Source organism: Triticum urartu, unplaced genomic scaffold, assembly GCF_056163025.1.
Source record: "Triticum urartu cultivar PI428250 unplaced genomic scaffold, HENAU_Tu73 scaffold2, whole genome shotgun sequence".
NCBI lineage: Eukaryota > Viridiplantae > Streptophyta > Magnoliopsida > Poales > Poaceae > Triticum > Triticum urartu.
In genome coordinates, this window is record NW_028260368.1 from 6,541,188 (window position 1) to 6,562,286 (window position 21,099).

The 21,099-nt window shown below is 35.9% G+C and overlaps 2 non-coding genes across 2 annotated transcripts; both read right to left on the reverse strand.

Annotated features, from left to right (window-relative positions):
* Positions 1 to 9,096: 9,096 nt before the first annotated feature.
* Positions 9,097 to 9,170, reverse strand: TRNAW-CCA (transfer RNA tryptophan (anticodon CCA)). The gene has a single exon. It is a non-coding gene; the product is annotated as a tRNA-Trp (tRNA).
* Positions 9,171 to 9,309: 139 nt separating this feature from the next.
* Positions 9,310 to 9,383, reverse strand: TRNAP-UGG (transfer RNA proline (anticodon UGG)). Its single transcript has one exon. It is a non-coding gene; the product is annotated as a tRNA-Pro (tRNA).
* Between the last annotated feature and the right edge of the window lie 11,716 nt (positions 9,384 to 21,099).

The following is a 21,099-nucleotide window of genomic DNA, read 5'->3' on the forward strand; positions in this document are numbered from 1 at the left end:
CGCTGGAGAGACCGTTTTGTCTTTTGTGCCGAAGCTATTTATAAATCACAGGCCGAAACCGGTGAAATCAAGGGGCATTACTTGAATGCGACTGCGGGTACATGTGAAGAAATGATTAAGAGAGCTGTATTTGCAAGAGAATTAGGGGTTCCTATTGTAATGCATGACTACTTAACTGGGGGATTCACCGCAAATACTACTTTGGCTCATTATTGCCGCGACAATGGCCTACTTCTTCACATTCACCGTGCAATGCATGCAGTTATTGATAGACAGAAAAATCATGGTATGCATTTCCGTGTATTAGCTAAAGCATTGCGTATGTCTGGGGGAGATCATATCCACTCCGGTACAGTAGTAGGTAAGTTAGAAGGGGAACGCGAAATGACTTTAGGTTTTGTTGATTTATTGCGCGATGATTTTATTGAAAAAGATCGTGCTCGCGGTATCTTTTTCACTCAGGACTGGGTATCCATGCCAGGTGTTATACCGGTAGCTTCAGGTGGTATTCATGTTTGGCATATGCCAGCTCTGACCGAAATCTTTGGGGACGATTCTGTATTACAATTTGGTGGAGGAACTTTAGGACATCCTTGGGGAAATGCACCTGGTGCAGCAGCTAATCGAGTGGCTTTAGAAGCCTGTGTACAAGCTCGTAACGAAGGGCGCGATCTTGCTCGCGAAGGTAATGAAATTATCCGAGCAGCTTGCAAATGGAGTCCTGAACTAGCCGCAGCTTGTGAAGTATGGAAGGCGATCAAATTCGAGTTCGAGCCGGTAGATACTATTGATTAACTAGATAAAACTAAAGATAAAGAAGGTATAAATAAAAAAGAAACGAAATAAAAAGAGAAAAAAATCAGTTATGAAATGCAGTAATTCTTCTTTATTCTTCTAATTGATTGCAATTAAACTCGGCTCAATCTTTTTTAGAAAAAAAAGATTGAGCCGAATAAAAATAGATCATGATATGATCATGAGACTTGACAAATTGAGATTCGTCTATTCTATATATCTAGAATATATATATTAAGGTATAATACAATAAAGAAATACAAATAAAATAATAAAATAATAAAATATAGTATTATCATATGATAATGATAATGGAATCAAATACGCAGTATTTACAGAAAAAAGTCTTCGTTTATTGGGGAAAGAATCAATATACTTTTAATGTCGAATCGGGATTCACTAAGACAGAAATAAAGCATTGGGTCGAACTCTTCTTTGGTGTTAAGGTGGTAGCTGTGAATAGCCATCGACTACCTGGAAAAGGTAGAAGAATAGGACCTATTCTGGGCCATACAATGCATTACAGACGTATGATCATTACCCTTCAACCGGGTTATTCTATTCCACTTCTAGATAGAGAAAAAAACTAAAGGAGAATGAATGAAAAAAGACATAGTTTGGAAGTTAGACCTTTTTATAGGACTCTCTTTCAATTTCAAAAAAGAGGACGTTTGAAACTTTTAACAGGCGTAATCGTGAGTCAACAAGTGACTCGAACTGTGTGTAAAAAAAGAAGCATTTTTTTTTTTTTCAAAATGCTAGAACTAGATAAGGAAGTTTTCTATAACCTTGAGAAAAAGGATAAAAAGGTAGTTTTTTTTTAGTTTATGACTCCGATCAAGAGCGAGAAATCCTTGATTTGGGATTGGACATAGAACCTGGACCCATCGTAGAGACGTTTAGTTCAAAAGAAAGGATCGTATCCTGATGGTAAGAATTATACTTTCGTGGAAATACAGCGCTATAGACTTCAATGCGGTAGAGTAGACGTTTTGTTTCTAATTTTTCTGGACCAAACCTCCGCTCCGACCCAACGATACAATGAATTTTTTCTGTTCATATTCATAAATAAAAAAGATTCGGAATCGCAATGCTACTATATGCGTCCAGAGGAGTATTTGGAATAATATTCTTCTATAATCCATTATTGCGGGGGGTCTTACTAACAGGGCTTCGCTGCACGGGACAGGTCTTCGTCGAAAAGCTAACTCCACCCGGCATTTTCATACCCTTTCTTTGGGTGGTATATCGCCTTTTAAAGTCTAAGAGGGTAGTAGGGGATCTATAGTAGGTAAGATAATTTGCCCTTTGATTTTGATTGAATATACTATTTTTCCGCCTTTACCACGCATTATTGTATGCGCTTCTAGAGAAGTATGTATGCAGGAAGTAAATTCTAACCGCTTTCTTTTGAATCCAATTTCAAATTAGATTAGAAAGATAGAAAGGCCATGAGGATGGGAAAATCAAAATAAAATCTTTTTAATTAGTTCTCCTTTTTTGGAATTTTCTTATTATCCTTTCATTTAGAATATTTTTCAAACTAAAAATAAAAAATACAATACAATAGTCAATATTCCTTATAATAGATATACTTAATTATATCATAAGAATCTTAAGATATTTTTCGACTAGATAGAAATAGTAAATTTGAATTGAGACACCTATTCCATGACGGATTTAAACTTACCTTCTATTTTCGTGCCTTTAGTAGGCTTAGTATTTCCGGCAATTGCAATGACTTCTTTATTTCTTTATGTGCAAAAAAATAAGATTGTCTAGTATTTTTTAGTGTAAGTAATATAATATGGTAGGGTATGTGGCTTTTTCTACACACACTTTCTACACACAAATGAAAAACGGTTATGGATGCGGATATAGGCTACGAGCATAAATGCATGAATATGCAGAGCCAGGTATAGCGAGTTTTATTTTATTTATTTTAATTGAATCAACGAATATTTTTTGAATAGAAAGTCAATGTATCTAACCTATTATTTCACAGGAGTACTAGTTGCTGAAGGCGATTTCAGAATCAAAAAAAGTAAAGTCAAAATTATTTAGCTTATTCTCTCAATTTCAATCGACCGCTGCTGGATTTAGTATATCTAATATGAATTGGCGATCAGAACACATATGGGTAGAACTTCTAACAGGTTCTCGAAAAAGGGGTAATTTTTTCTGGGCCTGTATTCTTTTTCTAGGTTCACTAGGATTCTTATCGGTTGGGATTTCCAGTTATCTTGGTAAGAATATTATATCTATACTTCCATCTCAAGAAATTCTTTTTTTTCCGCAGGGGGTCGTGATGTCTTTCTACGGAATCGCAGGCCTATTCATTAGCTCCTACTTGTGGTGTACTATTTTGTGGAATGTAGGTAGTGGTTATGACCGATTCGATAGAAAAGAGGGAATAGTGTGCATTTTTCGTTGGGGATTCCCTGGAATAAAACGTCGCGTCTTCCTTCGATTCCTTATGCGGGATATCCAATCAATTAGAATTCAGGTTAAAGAGGGTCTTTATCCTCGTCGTATTCTTTATATGGAAATCCGGGGCCAGGGGATCATTCCCTTGACTCGTACTGATGATAAATTTTTTACTCCACGAGAAATTGAACAAAAAGCTGCCGAATTGGCCTATTTCTTGCGCGTACCAATTGAAGTATTTTGAGGTATCTTTTTTGAACTGAGTTGAATGAAGAAAAGAAGAATTGGAAGAAGAAAAGTTTTCTCAACACAGGGAGGAAGTCCCTTCTAAATTGGATTTGTTATTGTAAGGGGATTTTTAAGTATTTATCTAAAGGAAGGAACAAACGAGGATAAGAGAAATTTGCTTTTAATTTTTTTTTATCCAAGTTAGATATATCGCATACTATTCTTCCTTTTTCATCCGAAAGGGCTTTTTTTTTATTCTATTTCACTATTTCATTCCATCTAGATCTAAGAAAGAACCCAATGCACTGAAATTCCACTAATAACTAATATACAAAAAAGAAGAATAGATACAGGGTATCAAACCTATAGAGTTTTTGCTTCAAAGAAATAGAAATATCATGAAATAGAAATATCATCATATAGAGTCAGGGAATGGAATAGAGTCAGCGAATGAAGCATATTCATTAACAACTCCATTTACAGATCAAAAATGAAAAAAAAGAAAGCATTGCCTTCTTTACTATATCTTGTATTTATCGTACTTTTGCCTTGGGGGGTCTCTTCCTCATTTAACAAATGTCTGGAACTTTGGATTAAGAATTGGTGGAATACCAGGCAATCCGAAACTCTCTTAACTGATATTCAAGAGAAAAGGATTCTAGAAAGATTCATAGAATTAGAAGAACTTTCTCTCTTGGACGAGATGATAAAAGGGAAACTAAAGACACATGTACAAAAACCTCCTACAGGAATACACAAGGAAATAATACAATGGGTCAAAATAAATAATGAGGATCATCTCCATACCATTTTGCATTTCTCGACAAATATAATCTGTTTGGCTATTCTAAGTGGTTCTTTTTTTCTGGGTAAAGAGGAACTTGTCATTTTGAATTCTTGGGTTCAGGAATTCTTCTATAATTTAAATGACTCAATAAAAGCTTTTTTTATTCTTTTAGTTACTGATTTTTTTGTTGGATTTCACTCCACCCGTGGTTGGGAACTAGTAATTCGTTGGGTCTACAACGATTTTGGATGGGCTCCTAACGAGCTTATTTTCACTATTTTTGTTTGTAGTTTTCCAGTAATTCTAGATACATGTTTGAAATTTTGGGTCTTTTTTTGTTTAAATCGTCTATCTCCTTCGCTTGTAGTCATTTATCATTCAATTAGTGAAGCATAAATTCATTTGATCTCCCGATATTAATATTAATCAAATTAGCAAGCATCTTTTTTTAGAAAGAAAGCCCTTTTCCATTTTAGCAAAATTCTTTCTATTTATACCTACTTTAAGGTATTCATCATTGCAGTACAACTGTTGCAGTAGAATGACAACAGATTCGTGTATAGGGAACTAGATTAGCTTAGCTACCTATCTAATTTATTGTAGAAATTCTGGGATCTGCGATTGGACATGGAAAATAGAAATACTTTTTCTTGGGTAAAGGAACAGATAACTCGATCGATTTCTGTATCGATCATGATATACGTAATAACTCGGACATCTATTTCAAATGCATATCCCATTTTTGCGCAGCAGGGTTATGAAAACCCACGAGAAGCAACTGGACGAATTGTATGTGCCAATTGCCATTTAGCTAGCAAGCCCGTCGATATTGAAGTTCCCCAAGCTGTGCTTCCCGATACTGTATTTGAAGCAGTTCTTCGAATTCCTTATGATATGCAATTGAAACAAGTTCTTGCTAATGGAAAAAAGGGAGGGTTGAATGTAGGTGCTGTTCTTATTTTGCCCGAGGGATTCGAATTAGCGCCGCCCGATCGTATTTCCCCTGAGTTAAAAGAAAAGATAGGAAATCTTGCTTTTCAGAGTTATCGTCCCGATAAAAAAAACATTCTTGTGATAGGCCCTGTTCCCGGTAAGAAATATAGTGAAATTGTCTTTCCCATTCTTTCCCCTGATCCTGCTACGAAGAAAGATGCTCATTTCTTAAAATATCCCATATATGTAGGGGGAAACCGAGGAAGAGGACAGATCTATCCTGATGGTAGCAAGAGTAACAATACAGTCTATAATGCTACGTCAACAGGTATAGTAAGAAAAATACTACGTAAAGAAAAGGGGGGGTATGAAATATCCATAGTTGATGCATCAGATGGACGCCAAGTGATTGATATTATACCTCCCGGACCAGAACTTCTTGTTTCAGAGGGGGAATCCATCAAGCTTGATCAACCATTAACAAGCAATCCTAATGTGGGAGGTTTTGGTCAGGGGGACGCAGAAATCGTGCTTCAGGATCCATTACGTGTCCAAGGCCTTTTGTTCTTCTTCGCATCCGTTATTTTGGCACAAGTTTTTTTGGTTCTCAAAAAGAAACAGTTTGAAAAGGTTCAATTGTACGAAATGAATTTCTAGGTCCCGGGATTTCTTACCATCAAGTTGGTAAAAAGCCTCGATTTATTGGCAATTGCTAGAATTATCTATGATCTATTTTGGAAATCCTTTTTTTGTTTAGACTGCTTTTTGTTTATGAGATGTCTGGAATTCCTTATTTATATCCCATGCAAAAGAAGAGAATCCAAGGCAAAGGCGAGAACAATCAAATTAAAATTTCTTCTTTTTCGGAGGGATTGCAGGTCTTCTTAATCGTCTATTCGGCACAAGAAAAAGCCTTTTTCTTGTGCCGATTCTTCTTGTATCAAAATAAGAATCCTTTTTCTTCCTAATTCGTCAAAGATTACTATTTCTTCTTTATTCGGGTCTGTCTCTTGGACCTCTTTTTCTTTTGCTTAGGTTTAGCCGAGGTAGTGGACAAACAGAGGGGAAGAAAATATGGCGGGGGAAAAATTTCTTGTGATTGTGAGCAAATTGCTTGGCTTGTTTAATTAAGTTCAACTTCAAATTTACAGAAATTTTGCAAAAAAAAAGTAAACTCTTCCATTGAAGGTTTTTTTATTTTTAGGCTAGTTGAATAGTTTTGATTAAGGTTTTATTAGTTTATTACTCGAAACTAAATCAAGGATTTTCAGGATACTTCCTTCGTGGAATAAGATATTGGATCCTCGAGTGATCTCTTTTTCTTGTTGCTTCATAAGAGTGAATCGAATAGATTCAATTCGCGTTATAAGAGTAAAATAAAAATTCCGCGGGTCCTTTCCGCTCTAATCAGATAAAGGGGGGTAAGGACCCGCTAAGCTCCTACTTTTTCATGTTTACAATCTGGTCCCTCCGATTACTATAGAGATGAACCCAATCCAGAATATGAACCATAAAAGAAAACACCTACTAAACCAATCACAGCAATACCAGCTACAGTACCTATCAGCCAAAGAGGAATTCTTCCAGTAGTATCGGCCATTTCCCCTACTTTCCTCCACATTTTATCAATTGGTCATGCTAGAGACAAAAACAGTCATGGGTAGTTATAAGGATGGTATCCTTCCAAATGGGATAAGAGAATTCTTATTAGTCTCTTTCTTTCTCTCAATTGAAGAAGTAATTGGAAAATAAAACAGCAAGTACAAAAATGAGTAATAAACCCCAGTATAGACTGGTACGATTCAATTCAACATTTTGTTCATTCGGGTTTGATTGTGTCATAGTTCTATAGTTGGAATTTGTTTTATCGTTGGATGAACTGCATTGCTGATATTGATCCCAAGAAAAAAACAGTAGGTACAGCTAGTCCGTGAATAGCCAGCCATCGCACTGTAAAAATAGGATAGGTTCGATCTATGGTCATTGAGGGCCTCCTAAAAGGATCTACTAAATTCATCGAGTTGTTCTAAAGAATCAAAACGGTCGGTTATTAACGGAATTCCTTGTCGGCTTTCCGTGAAATACTCGTTTGGCCTAGGACTTCCAAACACGTCATAAGCTAAACCCGTACTGACAAATAACCAACCCGCAATGAATAGGGAAGGTATAGTAATGCTATGAATAACCCAGTATCGAATACTGGTAATAATATCAGCAAAAGAACGTTCTCCCGTGCTTCCAGACATGCTGAACTCCCAAAATTTTTGTACATTCAAAAAAGGAATTGATTCCGTAAAAGATGGGATCGACCAGTAAATAGAAAATTACTGATATTTCATCCTTGTGAGATTGTCAATTTTGTACCAAAGGTGTATTTTGAGTATACCGAATTAGTATAGCTATCCTTCCTATGGCACAGCAATCTGGTTTTGCCTGGTTCCGAAACATAATTACTTTTTTATTTTTTTTTTGTCTATAGGTAAGCTATATGTTATTCAAGGCATCAATAGAAAACCCCATTTTTGTAGGTTCTACTTACTTTTCATTGGCTTCGGAATAATAGAGTAATTCGGAATAGCAGCCAAAATCTTGGGAAAATCTAAGTTAATGATCAATAGGTTTGGATAAATAATTTAGGAAGGATATTCTCATACTGACACAATACAAGGACAAGTATATGTGAAATCTATCCTTTCATAATTCGTAATTCATCCTTGTATTGTTTGTTGGATTAGGTCTAACTTTCTTGACCAAACTGCGAGCGCGGAACTTTACGAGATGAAATAGGGAAAGACAGAAGATAGAATAGAACTTAAAAGGATAATTGAAGTGACTCGTCTTCGAATCTACTTTGGTTGGAGTTCGAAAAAGGAATAAAAATAAAGTAAATTCAAGGAAGAGCTTTCTTTTTTTTTTTTTTTTAACAGCCCCTTGGCAGGTCGTGGAATGCTTTTGTTCTCCTCTTATTCCATATGGAATACAATCAGTTAAAATAAGAAGGAATAGGGGAATATTCGATCGTTCACTCCAAAAAGAGGGTCCTATTGAAAAAGAAATTATCCAAAATAGAAAGAAGTTTTTTTTTTCAAATTCAATTGTTTATTTATCTCTTATTCAAAAATTTCCCTGAAAATTGAATTTCTTTTTTTCATTCAATGGGGTTAGATGATCTAGTTCTTAATATTATTACTTTACTCAATTGACAAATTCCACAACAAATCTCTTGATTCGGAATTAGGGACTCATGTATCATCTGATGAATCCACTTTCTTTTACACTTCTGTATCTTACTCTATCTTGTTTTTTAGTATTATCTAAAATAACTGATGAATTATGAATTTTCCATAACTTAGGTAAATGCTTTACCAACATATGTAGTGTAGTAAAAAAAAATAAATGGAATTTAACTCTTTCATGCTTACTTTAACTAGTTATTTTGGTTTTCTACTGGCTGCTTTAACTATAACCCCAGCTCTATTTATTGGCTTGAACAAGATACGCCTTATTTGAATTGACTGAATAATTATAATTCAGAAAAGAAAAATCTTTCTTTGGGATTCCTGGCATTCTACGACTCTTTTCCAGACTAATTAGGAATTCTTTTCTTGGTCATTGAGATTCGTGGATAATTTAGAGTACTATTTAGGGATAGATCGTACCTCTTTTTTTATCCCCTCGAACAAATCGAAATGATTGAAGTTTTTCTATTTGGAATCGTCTTAGGCCTAATTCCTATTACTTTAGCGGGATTATTCGTGACTGCGTATTTGCAATACAGGCGTGGGGATCAGTTGGATCTTTGATTGAGTCATTTTTTTTTTTTGATTGACCTCCTCCAGACCAGAGAGGAGGTCAAATTGAAATTGGAGTTACAATTCAATTTTGTTAAGTTATTTTACTCTGCTTCGACATAAAATAGATGGAATCACGCTCTGTAGGATTTGAACCTACGACATCGGGTTTTGGAGACCCGCGTTCTACCGAACTGAACTAAGAGCGCTTTCATTCATTCAAAAAGAAAATCTTTTTCTATTCCTAATGTATCTCACGTACGTATAGTCTCCACAAATTCAAGTTATACCCACTTTACTTTAATTGATCTCGTCGCTACTGCCTATAAAGAAGAAAGAAGTAATAGGTAGGGATGACAGGATTTGAACCTGTGACATTTTGTACCCAAAACAAACGCGCTACCAAGCTGCGCTACATCCCTTTTCCAAATTAAATTGTTGTACAATGCCATTGTACACAATTCCTGTCTTCTTTTCCACATCATAATTTTCTTCTTCTTTCTTTCTCTATCTATATATAGAACCCTCGTGTCATTTCTTCTTTTTGGTCTCATATAATTAAGGAATTATATACATATAAAATCCAATATAATTTCGCCTATAAAAGAAGGATTACTTTTCCTTGGTAATATATAGGAAGAAGGGGTCATCTTTTTCTTTTTTAGGGATAGGAAAATTTCGTCGATATGGTTCATTTTATATATAGCATAACAATCTTGGGCAAGAGTTTATGATCATATATGTATTCCAACAAGGAAGGAGGATTTTCAATGCGGGATATAAAAACATATCTCTCTGTAGCACCCGTGCTAAGTACTCTATGGTTTGGTGCTTTAGCAGGTTTATTGATAGAAATTAATCGTTTATTCCCAGATGCTTTGTCATTCCCTTTTTTTTAATTCTAGTTATTGCTATGGGAGGGATAGATTTCTTCGTGATATGACAAAATTTGATCCTTTTCAATCTTTTTTTAGTATCGGAAGGAAAAAGAAAGAAAAGATGGATTGGGTTGAACCTCAGAGTCATTAAAAATTTGGTAAACCCCATTTTTGAAAATAGAAATTCAATTTAAAGGGGTACCCAAGCTAAATAAGGCCTCAGAAATCAGAGCATAGAAAAGGCGGGGCTGGCTAATTAAATGAAAGGATTTCGAACCAAAATCTTTGCTAATTCGACAAGGATTGTATTCTTTAATTATTTCTCTATTTTTTATTACTTAATTAAAGAATAAAAAAAAATTATTCTAATGAATTTTATTCTTCTTCTTCGGATTCAAAATAGAAGAATAAAAGAATAAGTAGAAGAATTAAGTTAAGTCAATCCAAAAAGAAAAGGAGGTTCATGGCCAAGGGAAAAGATGTTAGAATCAGAGTTATTTTGGAATGCATCAGTTGTGTTCGAAAAGGTGCCAATGAGGAATCGACGGGGATTTCTAGATATAGTACTCAAAAGAATCGCCACAATACACCCGGACAATTAGAATTCAAAAAATTTTGTCGTTATTGTCGCAAGCATACGACTCATCACGAAATAAAGAAATAGGAACATCGTGTGTTTGATCTTTCCAAACAACAGAAAGAGTAAGAACTTCATATTTAATATATAAAGAAAACATAGTATAGAATACAAAATACAAATCAACTCATCTGATTTCCGGTAGATATTATTTCATATGTATAGAGGGTATTCATATACTATAATATGAATCAAATAAGATATGGATCAAAGAAAAACTACTTCTTCTGGATCCTAAATTAATAAAATAAAGAAGTGAATTTTCAAATTTTCAAATTTTAAATAAGGAATAAATCATGTATACATCTAAACAACCTTTTCTTAAATCTAAGCAACCCTTTAGTAAATCCAAGCAAACTTTTAATAAATCCAAGCAACCCTTTCGTAAATCCAAGCAAACTTTTCGTAAATTCAAGCAACCTTTTCGTAAATCTAAACAACCTTTTCGTAGGCGTCCCCGGATTGGCCCGGGAGATCGAATTGATTATAGAAACATGAGTTTAATTAATAGATTTATTAGTGAACAAGGAAAAATATTATCGAGACGAATAAATAGATTAACCTTGAAACAACAACGATTAATTACTCTTGCTATAAAACAGGCTCGTATTTTATCTTTCTTACCGTTTCGTAACTATGAGAACGAAAAGCAATTTCAAGCCCAGTCAATTTCAATAATTACAGGTTCTAGACCCAGAAAAAATAGACATATTCCTCAATTAACGCAAAAGTACAATTCCAATCGAAACTTAAGAAACAACAACCAAAATTTAAGAAACAACAACCGGAACTTAAGTTCCGATTGTTGATGTTTTATTCGAATTCGAAAGGGCCAGACCTATATATATTATAAAGAAAGTAATCCAGCTCGTTGATTCCTACCACTTAATCTTAATTTATTGTATCTTCCCGGAGTTCCCTCTCCGGGAATTCATCTTTTATTATTCCAGTATATTACTTTATTTATACCTTTAATTGATGATCTTTATTTTATTGGAAATCGTGTAAAGATTATTTGGATTTGATACAGCTACTTGTGCAAGCATTTTACGATTAAGAATCAATTTCTTCTTGTACAGGTTGTGTATTAATTTACTATAACTATCGAATACTTTATATACCCGCGTTGCTGCGTTTATCCGAGTGATCCACAAACGACGAAAATCCCTCTTTTGCCTACCTCTATCTCGATGAGAGGAAACAAAAGCTCTTTTTACCTGTTGGGTAATCATTCGATTAAGTCTTAAATGAGCCCCTCTAAAGTTTGAGGCAAATGAACGCATTTTTGTTCGTCGTCTCCGGGCTATATATCCTCGCGGAACTCTGGTCATTGAATCAAATTAACCTTAATGAATAACTAATGATTTCTCTTCTTTTAGCCACCCTTTTTCTCATTAATAACAAAACTAATTATTCCGATATATAAAATATTAATTCCAATGGCTTTTGCTATAGTAACCTTCCCAACCACGATTTTTTATTCCACTCCGTTCAGTTATTTCTATACGAAATAACAAATTCATTCTAATAATACTAAAAAAAATAGTGGGTTCCATCGTTTCTATGGTTCCCTTTTAAACGGTGAGGCCCTCTCTATACACCGGAGCCCTTTCTTTCATCAAAAGGTATTGCGAACTTGTATAGTCCACATTCTTTGGCTCTACCTATCCATTATAGAGTAAATAGCTCTTTTCACAATAAGAGTTATCCATACAGTGACGGTATTTAATTATGAAAGTTGGCTAAGTAGCTGACCCTGTTAGTCCGTTCTTTTAAGATAAAGGAGCATAAGCCTTTTTCTTTTTATTACTATTTCCTCCGCTTAATGGATAACCATTTGCTACCAATGGGAGAATTGCTTCTTATTTCCAATTTAGATAATTGGATTTGCACCAAAGGAAACCATAAATTCCATATACCATAGAAATCTAGGATAGAGAAGCTATATCCTATTCATTGGTACTAATCATGGATACTTCAATTTTTTTTATATTTGTTTGAAGTCATGATCTGAACGAGTCGCACATACACCCTAGCACATGTTCCTCGACGCTGAGGGCATCCTTTAAGCGCGGCCGTTTTTCGAGCATTTCGTATTGGCTGTCTTGCGTTTCTAATAAGTTGTTTAACCGTCGGCATGTTGTATGTATATAGAAAAAAATGGATTGGTTTAGATCCATCTTAACCTGATGATTGCTCATCATGAAGTCTTTCTATTTTCTATTAAATCGAGGAAAACACGAATTTAGCTGTGAAATAACTTTACAAGAAATCCGGACACTACCAATCCTTAAACATTTCTGGAAACCACACTGGATCAGTATCGCAGTGCTTGTCAATCATTTCATCCCCTACAATATCGACAAGTCCATAAGCTTTGGCTTCGTCTGCTGACATAAAAACATCCCTTTCCATGTCTTCGGATACAACCCAAAAAGGCTTGCCTGTTCTTACTGCATAAACCCTTGTGATCATTTCGCGAACTTTGTGTAACTCTTCTACTTCTAGTAAAAATTCTGGTGTCCTTGCCCGATAATAAGCACTAGCAGGTTGGTGAAGCATAATCCTCGCGTGAGGGAATGCTATACGCTTGGTGGGTTCTCCTCCAAGCAGAATGAAGGACGCCATGGAGGCGGCTATTCCGAGGCATATTGTATATATATCTGGTGTCACCGTTTGCATCGTATCAAAAATAGCCATTCCTGAGATTAGCCACCCGCCTGGGGAGTTTATAAACAAAAAAATATCACTAATTCCATCTTCTATACTCAGATATACCATGAGACCTGTAATATGATTCGTGATCTCGCAACGAATCTCTTGACCTAAAAAAAGTGTCCTTTCTCGATACATAACATTGTATAAGTCAACCCAAGTCGCTTCTTCATCTCCAGGAATCCGGTAAGGTACTTTTGGAACACCAATGGGCATATTAGATTAATATTATTAAATTTAAGTAAGAAAACCACACTTTAATATGGAAACGTAAGAATGGAACAGAAAGAAAGAATCCGCAGTTTATTGTCTTAATTTTTATTCTTATTCTATATGAATATTATAGATTCTATTAATACGTAGATTGAAAGGTTATACATATAAGGAATGTAAGACAGATTGAATAAAGAAAAGGGAATGGGTGATTTGAATGCTAAACAAAGAGGGGTAGCGATCTATTCTTCGTTTTTTCCAAATTGGCCAAGTTACCCATTGCATATTGGCACTTATCGAGTATAGAATAGATCTGCTTCTCTTTCTTCTTATGAACAGAATTGGCTTCTTATTTTTAATGGAATGAAATAAATATTCGCGCTTTCTGACACAGAATCCCCTAGAAGGGTTAGGTACATAGGATATGGATAGTCTTTTTCAATGCGATAAAATAAAGCGACATCGTGTCTATTTTTCTTTGCTAAAGGGGTATTTCCATGGGTTTGCCTTGGTATCGTGTTCATACTGTCGTATTGAATGATCCGGGTCGATTGCTTGCGGTGCATATAATGCACACAGCTCTAGTTTCTGGTTGGGCTGGCTCAATGGCTTTATACGAATTAGCAGTTTTTGATCCCTCTGATCCTGTTCTGGATCCAATGTGGAGACAAGGTATGTTCGTAATTCCCTTCATGACTCGTTTAGGAATAACGGATTCGTGGGGTGGTTGGAGTATTTCAGGAGGAACTGTAACAAATCCGGGTATTTGGAGTTATGAAGGTGTGGCAGGTACGCATATTGTGTTTTCTGGCTTGTGTTTCTTGGCAGCGATCTGGCATTGGGTATATTGGGACCTAGAAATATTCTCTGATGAGCGGACGGGAAAACCCTCTTTGGATTTGCCCAAGATCTTTGGAATTCATTTATTTCTTGCAGGGGTGGCTTGCTTTGGCTTTGGGGCATTTCATGTAACGGGTTTGTATGGTCCTGGGATATGGGTATCCGATCCTTATGGACTAACTGGAAAAGTACAAGCTGTAAATCCAGCGTGGGGTGCAGAAGGTTTTGATCCTTTTGTTCCGGGGGGAATAGCTTCTCATCATATTGCTGCGGGTACATTGGGTATATTAGCGGGCTTATTCCATCTTAGTGTCCGTCCGCCTCAACGTCTATATAAAGGATTACGTATGGGCAATATTGAAACTGTACTTTCCAGTAGTATCGCTGCTGTTTTTTTTGCAGCTTTCGTAGTTGCTGGAACTATGTGGTATGGGTCAGCAACGACCCCAATCGAATTATTTGGGCCTACTCGTTATCAGTGGGATCAGGGATACTTTCAGCAAGAAATATATCGAAGAGTTAGCAATGGTTTAGCCGAAAATCTTAGTTTATCAGAAGCTTGGTCTAAAATTCCCGAAAAATTAGCCTTTTATGATTATATTGGTAATAATCCGGCAAAAGGGGGATTATTCAGAGCAGGCTCAATGGACAATGGGGATGGAATAGCTGTTGGATGGTTAGGACATCCCGTCTTTAGAGATAAAGAAGGACGTGAGCTTTTTGTACGCCGTATGCCTACTTTTTTTGAAACATTTCCGGTTGTTTTGGTAGATGAGGAGGGAATTGTTAGAGCAGACGTTCCTTTTAGAAGAGCAGAATCCAAATATAGTGTTGAACAAGTAGGTGTAACGGTGGAGTTCTATGGTGGCGAACTTAATGGAGTAAGTTATTCTGATCCTGCTACTGTAAAAAAATATGCGAGGCGTTCTCAATTAGGGGAAATTTTTGAATTAGACCGGGCTACTTTGAAATCTGATGGTGTTTTTCGCAGCAGTCCAAGGGGTTGGTTCACTTTTGGTCATGCTACCTTTGCTTTGCTCTTCTTTTTCGGACACATTTGGCATGGCGCTAGAACATTGTTCCGAGATGTTTTTGCTGGTATTGATCCAGATTTGGATGCTCAAGTGGAATTTGGAACATTCCAAAAAGTGGGAGATCCAACTACAAGGAAACAGGCAGTTTGATACACATTGTTATAGTATCTTTCACCTCTCTTTTTTGATTTGACATGGGAAACATCTCCCATCCTTTCTTTGACTCTTTTTCTTTCTTTATATGGGAAATTATCCCAAATGACAAATGAATAGGTGTGGAAGTTATAATTGTAAATAAACCAGGATCGAATCTATGGAAGCATTGGTTTATACGTTCCTTTTAGTTTCGACTTTAGGGATAATTTTTTTCGCTATCTTCTTCCGAGAACCACCTAAGGTTCCACCAACTCCAACTAAAAGAATAAAATAATTTCATTTAAGTAAGAAGTCCCCCTATCTGGGAGACTTCTTACTTAAATTAGTCTCCGTGTTCTTCGAATGGATCTCTTAATTGTTGAGAGGGTTGCCCAAACGCGGTATATAAGGCATACCCAGTAAAGCTTACAAGTAAACCAGATATGGAGATGGCGACTAAAGTTGCTGTTTCCATTTTTATAGAATTTCAAGATTACAATGGATCTACGAAAAGATCGTGTATTTACAACTACAACGGAATAGTATACAAAGTCAACACCAATGATTAAATAGAATTTATGGCTACACAAACCGTTGAAGATAGTTCTAAACCTAGGCCAAAACGAACTGGTGCAGGTAGTTTACTGAAACCCTTGAATTCGGAATATGGGAAAGTCGCCCCGGGTTGGGGGACTACTCCTTTTATGGGGATCGCAATGGCTTTATTCGCTATATTCCTATCTATCATTTTAGAAATTTATAATTCTTCCGTTTTACTGGACGGAATTTTAACCAATTAGGTTTCTACTAACTAAAACTAGGAAGTCAGAGTTTTTCCATCCAAAAAAGCCTTTCTAGTTTAAGATCTACATTTCTAGATATTATGGTAGTTCGACCGCGGAATTTTTTTGTTTCGGTATCTCTGGAATATGAGTGTGTGACTTGTTAGAATTGATCCTATTGATAATACATAGAAAGGGCCTGTTATCTCTATCAAGATGATTCTAATTCGTCAGATATTATTTATTCTAGTATCTGGAACACGAAATAGATAGAGTGGATCAAAAAAAAATGGAACTATGATTCATACTCACTATTAAGACCTCGCAACCAGACTGAAAAATTCAAGTAGTTCTTAAATAAAAATAAAAAAGAAATTTTCTTCCTTCCAATTTTGTTTGCCCAAAAGACAACTTTTTTTCTCTCGATTTTGTCGAGTCATTACACTGATTCAATAAATGATTATCAAGCGGTTCTTATTCGAAGAACCCTTGCCTTTTGTTTAGCTTGAGACTAAATCATCGTGGCTCTAGTATGAATCTAAGGTTTTAATTGAACTGATTCATAGGATCTCAACAAGATAATTTCTATATTACGCATAAAAAAACAAATCCTTTATAGGGAAGAGAAAAGTCAAGAAGCCTCTAATGACCAACATAAGGGAAAGGAAGAAAGAAAGACGCGCCAACTTGAGATTTTTTGGCATTATCATCACAAAGAAGATATTCCGGATTTTTCTTATTTGATATCTTCAAGGCAAATCGACCCAATTCAGTGGCTGATGAAGTTTTGAACCTTTTTTCTAATATTCGTTGAAAATTTTTGTGTTTCTGCTTGAGCCGTACGAGATGAAATTTTCATATACGGCTCTTAGAGGGGGACTCGGGTTAGTTACCTATCTCAATAAAGTATATGATTGGTTTGAGGAACGTCTTGAGATTCAGGCAATTGCAGATGATATAACTAGTAAATATGTTCCTCCCCATGTCAACATATTTTATTGTTTAGGGGGAATTACACTTACTTGTTTTCTAGTACAAGTCGCTACCGGTTTTGCTATGACTTTTTACTACCGACCAACCGTTACAGAGGCTTTTTCCTCGGTTCAATACATAATGACCGAGGCCAACTTTGGTTGGTTAATCCGATCAGTTCATCGATGGTCAGCAAGTATGATGGTTTTAATGATGATCCTGCATGTATTTCGTGTGTATCTCACAGGGGGATTTAAAAAACCCCGCGAATTAACTTGGGTCACAGGTGTGGTTTTGGCTGTTTTGACTGCATCATTTGGTGTAACTGGTTATTCTTTGCCTTGGGATCAAATTGGCTATTGGGCAGTCAAAATTGTGACAGGTGTACCTGACGCCATTCCGGTAATAGGATCGCCTTTAGTGGAGTTATTACGCGGAAGTGCTAGTGTGGGCCAATCCACTTTGACTCGTTTTTATAGTTTACATACCTTTGTACTGCCTCTGCTTACTGCCGTATTTATGTTAATGCACTTTCCAATGATACGTAAGCAAGGTATTTCGGGTCCTTTATAGGGAAGGCATATCATAGAGAATTATAATTATCATATATCATATCGGGTAGGTTTTGGTATTTCATTGCTACAAGCATGGGTTATTGTAAAATAACACATGTCATTTGGATACTTCTCTTCAACTCCAAAGTATTTTTATACAATACAAATAGTTGAAGTTAATTTTACGAAAGAAAAAAGGCGGATTATGGGAGTGTGTGACTTGAATTATTGATTTGGCCATGCAGATAAAGAATTGGATCTGCCACATTAGAATTCACAACCAAAGGTGTCTCCGCATCCAATCAACATGTAAGTCCCCTACCTAGGAAGGATAGGCTGGTTCACTTGAGGAGAATATCTTCTATGATCATACCGCAACCATGTCATCCATGAACAGGCTCCGTAAGATCCCATAGAGTAGAAATGGAATAAGTCATGTGACATGATCCAGTTCTCTATTTATTACACTTACCTTTTTATTATAGTATGGAAATGCATTCATTTTCTTTGCATCGATTGTGATCCGCAATACTATCGGAGTAAAAGAAGGGATCTAAGGAAGAATGTAGGCTAAACTTTTTGATTTTTTATTAGTAACAAGTAAATATTTTGTTTGGAGGTAAGAAACTTGCGATATTGAGGGGATAAATACCAACTAATCAAGAGACATGAGACAATCCACAAAGCAATTGATCATGATCAAATTTGTAAGCCCACTTGGATATTGAGCATTTACCCATAAGAATAGGATTATTTTCAATGAGTAGTTGTAGGTGCAACTTCGGAAAAGAGAATCTGATAAAGCTTTTCTTGCCTAGAGTCATTGAGTCATTATAAACCTTAATTCTATTAAGGATCTTCCGCGGTCTTATTTCTTTCACTCTTGCTCGAGCCGGATGATGATAAATTCTCATGTCCGGTTCCTTTGGGGGATGGATCCTAAAGAGTTCACCTATCCCAATAACAAAGAAACCAGACTTAAATGATCCTGTATTAAGAGCTAAATTAGCTAAAGGGATGGGACATAATTATTACGGGGAACCCGCATGGCCCAACGATCTTTTATATATTTTTCCAGTAGTAATTCTAGGTACTATTGCATGTAATGTAGGTTTAGCGGTTCTCGAGCCATCAATGATTGGTGAACCGGCAGATCCGTTTGCAACTCCTCTGGAAATATTACCCGAGTGGTACTTCTTTCCCGTGTTTCAAATACTCCGTACGGTACCCAATAAGTTATTGGGCGTTCTTTTAATGGTTTCTGTGCCAACAGGCTTATTGACAGTACCTTTTCTAGAGAATGTCAATAAATTCCAAAATCCATTTCGCCGCCCAGTAGCTACGACCGTTTTTTTAATCGGTACTGTAGTAGCTCTTTGGTTAGGTATTGGAGCAACATTACCCATTGATAAATCATTAACTTTAGGTCTTTTTTAGATATTTTTTGATTCATTCAACCGTGAAGTACCATAGGTATCTAGGAAATAGTTACTTCCAAGTGAATCTTCCCTAGATACCTAAAATCCATTTTATTATGATCCATTTCGCGAAAATATAGATTGTACCAAAGATGCTAAATTGTTTTCTTTTTATTCTAACTCGAAAAAGAAGAAGAAAAAAAATTGCAATGGATTTAAAACGAGAGTTTATTCTTAAGTAAATCAATTGGGAGATGCTTCTCTAGAGTGTCCCATATATGTTTTCTATCTTCCATACGAAAACTGTCAATTCTCAGAAGATCTTCTTCAGTCTTACTCAAAAGGTCCAATAGTGTATGTATATTGGCCCTTTTTAGACAATTATACGTTCTAGAAGTCAATTCTAATTGATCAATAAAAATACAATTCAATGGAATTCCTTTTTTGTTTTTCTTTAGATTAGTTAATCTTTTTTGAAAAGTAAAAAGGGGTGGAGTAAACCTGTTTTTATTTTCTTCGAAACTAGCGCCCTCTTCCTCCGCGTGTAGAAAAGGAAGAAATAAATCAATCAAATTACGAGAAGCCTCATAAAGTGCTTCCTTAGGGGTTAAACTTCCATTAGTCCATATTTCTAGAAAAAGTATCTCGTGTTTTTCATTTCCATTCCCACAAGAAAAAATACTATAATTCACATTTCGAACAGGCATGGATACAGCATCTATAGGATAACTTCCATCTTGATAGTTCTTTCTGAGTTCTGTCTGATATCCACGATCTCTCTTGATCTGTAAATCAATACAGAAATCAATGGGCTCTGTCAAGTTAGCTATAGGTTGTGCCGTATCAACGATTTCTACGGAAGGCGGTAAGATGATATCTTGAGCAGTTATGTATCTAGGACCTTTGACGCAAATGGATGCGTCTCTAACTCCATAGAGATTACTTCTCAATACAATTTCTTTCAAATTTAGTAAAATTTCTTGTACGGATTCTTCAATACCTGCTATTGTAGAATACTCGTGCGGCACGCTCCCAAATTTTGCACGTGTGATACATGTTCCTTCTATTTCTCCAAGTAAAGCTCTTCGCAAGGCAATACCGACGGTGTCCGCTTGACCTTTTCTAAGCGGGGACAGAATGAAACGACCATAATAAAGGCGCTTACTATCTACTCTTGATTCAACACACTTCCACTGTAGTGTTTGAGTGGATCCTGCTACCTCCTCTCGAACCATAATAGACTAGTATTATTATTTTATCATTGAATCGTTTATTTCTCTTGAAATGAAAGTTGAAAGCGGGTTAATTCTTTTACAGACGTCTTTTTTTAGGCGGTCGACATCCATTATGCGGCATAGGTGTTACATCGCGTATACAACTTAATCGCACACCACTTTTAGCAATGGCTCGTAATGCGGCATCTCTTCCACTACCAGCGCCCTTTACCATAACTTCTGCTCGTTGCAAACCTACTGTACGAATAGCATCTACTGCTGTTCTTTGACCAGCATAGGGTGATGCTTTTCTTGAGCTTTTGAATCCACAAGTACCGGCCGAGGACCAAAAAACCACCCGACCTTGTGGGTCTGTAACAGTTATAATGGTATTGTTGAAACTAGCTTGAACATGAATAACCCCTTTTGTTATTCTACGTGCACTCTTCCGTAAACTAAAACGTGCATTCCTACGTAAACCAATACGCACTTTCTTACGTGAACCAATTTTTGGTATAGCTTTTGCCATATTTTATTATCTCATAAATATGAGTTAGAAATAAAAAAAAAGAAAAAAAGATACAAAGATATCCGTTTCAGGGTAAAATAAACCCTTTACTTTAATTATTTTAAATGAAATTATTTTATTTGGAATTGGAACATTTCCGCGGGTACTTTTTTTTACTTTTTAGAAAGTAAAGTTCTTTTTCGAAAGATTACCCCTGTCTTTGTTTATGCTTCGGATT